Genomic DNA, 6,000 nt, shown 5'->3' on the forward strand with positions numbered 1-6,000 from the left:
AAGACTCACTTCAATACGCACTCCTCTGAGTGCCAGCCACTCAACAATAGTTTCACCCAAGTTATCACTTCTACAAATGATGCCAACACACACCTTTGAAAGTTTGCCAATCTCTGAACTCCCCACTTTCTCAAAGTCTGATAGAAGATTAGTAGTCTGGTCTGCTTGAAGACTGTGCCTCACCTGCATGGCTCTTACTGTTTATAGTAAGCAAGAAATTTGGCTTTGTGGTTTTTTTTTTTTTTTTGAGACGGAGCCTTCCTTTGTCGCCCAGGCTGAAGTGCAGTGGCGCATCTCGGCTCACTGTAAGCTCCGCCTCCCGGGTTCACCCCATTCTCTGGCCTCAGCCTCCTGAGTAGCTGGGACTACAGGCACCCGCCACCACGCATGGCTAATTTTTTGTATTTTTTTTTAGTAGAGACGGGGTTTCACTGTGTTAGCCAGGATGGTCTCAATCTCCTGACCTCGTGATTTGCCCGCCTCAGCCTCCCAAAGTGTTGGGATTACAGGCATGAGCCACTGTGCCCGGCTGGCTTTGTGTTTTTATTTCGCATAATGAATGGTGTTCTCATCATCCTCTAACCGTACTTTACCTTCCCTCCTGTTACTATTGATCAGTGGTTCTCAGATGAGTGTGATATTGCCTGCCACAGGACACTTGGCAATGTCAGGAGACATTTTTGGTTGGAGTGGTGGTAGAGGCCAGGAATGTTGCTAAGCATTTTACAACATCCAGAACAGCCTCGCCACAACAAAAAATTATCTCACCCAATATGTGCACAGGTTGAGAAGCCCTGCTGTAATCTATGTGCCTATCTAAGGCCAAACTTACACATTGGATCTAATTCCCCTTGCCTACTCAAGAACATTGTCCACCAATTCTCCCCTCCACTGCACATTTCCATTAGCAGCAAGATATTACTTCTCCCATCTTAAAAACATGCGAAACAGGCCAGGCGCACTGGCTTATGCCTGTAATTCCAGCACTTTGGGAGGCCGAGGCGGGCAGATCACCTGAGGTCAGGAGTTCAAGACCAGCCTGGCCAAAATGGCGAAACCCTGTCTCTACTAAAAATATAAAAATTAGCTGGGCGTGGTGGCATGCACCTGTAGTCCCACCTACTTGGGAGGCTGAGGCACGAGAATCGCTTGAATCCAGGAGGTGGAGGTTGCGGTGAGATGAGGTGGTGCCACTGAACTCCACACTCCAGCCTGGGCAACAGAGCAAGACTCTATTTCAGAAAACAAGAAAACGTCTTCTCTGCTTTTATTTACGGCAAAGCTCCTTCAAAAATTATCTATCCTAGCGCTGGGTGCAGTGGCTCACCTCTTTAATCCCAGCACTTTGGGAGGCTGAGGTGGGTGGATCACTTGAGGTCAGAAATTCGAGACCAGCCTGGCCAACATGATGAAACCCTGTCTCTATTAAAAATACAAAAAAAAAAAAAATTAGCTGACTGTGGTGGCACGCACCTGTAATCCCAGCTGCTTTGGAGGCTGAGGCAGGTGAATCACTTGAACCTGGGAGGTGGGGTTGCAGTGAGCTGAGATTGTGCCACTGCACTCCAGCCTGGGCCACAGCATGAGACTCCGTCTCAAAAAAAAAAAAAGAATAGAGGCCTTTGGCCAGGCATGGTGGCTCACGCCTGTAATCCCAGCATTTTGGGAGGCCGAGGCGGGTGGATCATTTGAGGTCAGGAGTTCCAGACCAGCCTGGCCAACATGGTGAAACCCTGTCTCTACCAAAAATTACAAAAATTAGCCGGGTATGGTGGCAGGCGCCTATAATCCCAGCTACTCGGGAGGCTGAGGCAGGAGAATTGCTTGAATCCAAAAGGCGGAGGTTGCAGTGGGCTGAGATCGCACCATTGCACTCCAGACTAGGCGACAAGAGTGAAACTCCATCTAAAAATGACAGAGAGAAAGAGAGAGAGAGAGAGAGAGAGAGGAAGGAAGGAAGAAAGAGGGGCTTTTATACTTTTTATTCATTGCTGTGTCCCCAGTCTTTACAATACCTCATGGTCATAGTAGACTCTCAATAAATAATTGTTCAATTAATGTACACAAATTTCCAAAGAATTTGGACTTTATCCTAAAAGCCAACGGCAGCCATTGAAACACTTTAAGTGGCACGGTGACATGAACAATTGTGCATTTTGGGAAAAGTCACTATAAAGACTGTGAAAAATGGATTCGAGCCAAAAGAGGATATGGAGTGACTGTTAGGAAGTTGCTGATGAAGCCTTGGCAGAACAGAGGCAATGGTGGGTAAGGCTGGGGTGAAGACAGCTGGAAGTGAGCAGATGCAAGATGTAGTTTGGAATTAGAAACAACAGGACTTGGTGATGGCTTGTACATGACAGGTGAGGAGTAGTTTTTGTTTGTTTGTTTTTGTTTGTTTGTTTTTTTGAGACGGAGTCTCGCTCCATCACCCAGGCTGGAGTGCAGTGGCGCCATCTCGGCTCACTGCAAGCTCCGCCTCCCGGGTTCACGCCATTCTCCTGCCTCAGCCTCCCAAGTAGCTGGGACTACAGGTGCCCGCCACCACGCCCGGCTAATTTTTTTGTATTTTTAGTAGAGACGGGGTTTCACCATGTTAGCCAGGATGGTCTCAATCTCCTGACCTCGTGATCTGCCTGCCTCGGCCTCCCAAAGTGCTGGGATTACAGGCGTGAGGCACTGCGCCTGGCCAGGAGTAGGTTTTAAGGGGAACTCCAGGCCTGAACAACTGATTGATAGATATATCAGTCAGCCCTCCATATTCATGGGTCCTGCATCCATGGATTCAACCAACTATGGACAGATGTTTCTTTTTCTTTTTCTTTTTTCTTTTTTTTTTTTGAGACAGTGTCTCACTCTGTCCCTCAGGCTGGAGTGCAGTGGCATGATCAGAGCTCACTGCAGCCTCATATCCCTGGGCTCAAGCAATCCTCCTGCCTCAGCCTCCTGAGTAGGTGGGACCACAGGCTTATGCCACCACTCCCAACTAATTTTTAAAAATAAGTTTTGGTAGAAATGTTGCCCAGGCTGGTCTGAAACTCCTGGGCTCAAGCAATCCTCTTGCCTCAGCCTCCCAAAGTTCTTGGATTATAGGCATGAGCCACCTTATCTGGCCTAGAAAAAAAATATATATATATTTATAAATATATATTATAAATATATAAAAAATATATATTTATATATTTATAATATATAAAAATATATTTATATATAATTATAATATATAAAAAATATATTTATATATTATAAATATATAAAAATATATATTATAAATATATAAAAATATATATAAATATATATTTATAATATATTAATATATATTTATAATATATTAATATATATTTATATATTTATAATATATTAATATATATTTATAATATATTAATATATATTAATATATATTTATATATATTTATAATATATTAATATATATTTATATATATTTATAATATATTAATATATATTTATATATTTATAATATATTAATATATATTTATATATTTATAATATATTAATATATATTTATATATTTATAATATATTAATATATATTTATATATTTATAATATATTAATATATATTTATATATTTATAATATATTAATATATATTTATATATTTATAATATATTAATATATATTTATAATATATTAATATATATTTATATATTTATAATATATTAATATATATTTATAATATATTAATATATATTTATATATTATAATATATAAATATATATTTATAATATATAAATATATATTTATATATTTATAATATATAAATATATATTTATAATATATAAATATATATTTATATATTTATAATATATAAATATATATTTATAATATATTAATATATATTTATATATTTATAATATATAAATATATATTTATGATATAAATATATATTTATAATATATAAATATATATTTATGATATAAATATATATTTATAATATATATTTATATATTATAAATAAATATATATTATTTATTTATTTATTTATTTTGAGACAGAGTCTCGCTTTGTTGCCCTAGCTGGAGTGCAATGGGGCGATCTCAGCTCACTGCAACCTCCACCTTCTGGGTTCAAGTGATTGTCCTGCCTCAACCTCCCAAGTAGCTGGGATTACAGGTGCCTGCCACCACTCCCGTCTAATTTTTGTATTTTTCAGTAGAGGCAGGGTTTCGCCATGTTTACCAGACTAGTCTTGAGCTCCTGACCTCAGATGATCCGCCCACCTTGGCCTCCCAAAGTGCTGGAATTACAGGCATGAGCCACCAAGCCTAGCCTAGAAAAAATATATATGTATATATATTTTTGAGACGCCTGCCTCGGCCTCCCAAAGTGCTGGTATTACAGGCGTGAGGCACTGCACCCAGCCTTGAAAATATTTTTTTAATGGATGGTTGCATCAGTATTGAACATGTACCGGCTTTTTTCCTTGTTATTCTTTTAACAATACAGTATAACAACTATTTATATAGCATTTACATTGTATTAGGTATTATAAATAATCTAGAGATGATTTAACTGATACACATATGGAAGTATGTGTATAGGTTATATGCAAATTTTATATAATGGACTTGAGCATCTGTAGATGTTGGTATTGAAGAGGAGTCCTGAACTAATCCCCTGAGGATATGCAGGGACAACTATATGTATATTGATGTAATAGATATTTATTTATTTATATCTATTATGTATAATGTGTGTGTGTGTGTATATATATATATATATATATATATATAGTGCGTGTGTGTGTGTGTGTGATATTTCAGTTTTTTTCCCCTTAATACTCCAGCATCTGGCATATAGTAGATGTTCCGAAGATGTCAATTTTTTTTTTTGAGAGAGAGTCCTTGCTCCGTTGCCAGGCCGGTGTGCAGTGGTGCGATCTCGGCTCACTGCAACCTCTGCCTCCCGGGTTCAAGCGATTCTCCTGCCTCAGCCTCCTGAGTAGCTGGGACTACAGGTGCATGCCACCACGCCCAGCTAATTTTTGTATTTTTAGTAGAGACGGGGTTTCACCATGTTGGCCAGGATGGTCTCGATCATTTGACCTCATGATCTGCCCGCCTCGGCCTCCCAGAGTGCTGGGATTACAGGTGTCAGCCACCATGCCCAACCAGAAGATGTCAATTTTAAGACAGGAATCAATAAACACTTGGAAAATTTCCAAGTTTCAGATAGTCACTTGGCCAGTGTGATGTGAAGAAAAGAGTTTTGGAGAGAGAGATGGTCTCTTATTCTGCTTCCATCACTAGCCATGTGGCCTTGGGGTCAAATAACTTCTGGATATGAGATTAAATGAAAGAATGTATATGAAAATGTTTGATACGTAGTAGGTTCTTGGTAAGTGCTAGTTTTCTTCCTAAGCATTTTAGTGACCATTACCTCACCTTCTTTCAGGAAGGAAGAACTAATCTCCCCAGCCGCTGGGCATACCAGCAGCAGGAAGCCCTGCTGTCCTTGGCTGTCATCTCCTTTGATAGCTACTTCATTGAAGGAAGCCCTTTCTCCTGAGGTCACCTCCACTCCCTTCCTCAGGGCATCCAGTAACTAATCCAGACAGTTATAAAAGGCCCAGTTCCGTGTCCCAACTCAGGACAATGCTAAAGGGCCATCCAGCCTCAGGGTTTCCTGGAGGGTCTCCCTTGAGACTGCATCATAGCCCAGCTCCTCCCCCTGCCCAGATCAGCTTCCTTCCCATCCTTTCCACGGTGTTGACCCCAAGAGTCCTCCCCAAAAACCTCCTGCATGCTAATCTCCCTCTCAGGAGCTGCTTATCCATTTTGTTTATCCTGGGGAAGTAGACAGTTCTGCCGATTACTCCAGCTGTCAGACTGTCTTTATTGTATGTATGGTGTTTTGTTTTGTTTTGTTTTGTTTTGTTTTGAGGCGGAGTCTCACTCTGTCACCAGGCTAGAGTGCAGTAGCGCGATCTCGGCTCACTGCAACCTCTGTCTCCTGGGTTCAGGCAATTCTCCTGCCTCAGCC

The sequence above is a fragment of the Pan troglodytes genome, chromosome 6 (assembly GCF_028858775.2).
Source record: "Pan troglodytes isolate AG18354 chromosome 6, NHGRI_mPanTro3-v2.0_pri, whole genome shotgun sequence".
NCBI lineage: Eukaryota > Metazoa > Chordata > Mammalia > Primates > Hominidae > Pan > Pan troglodytes.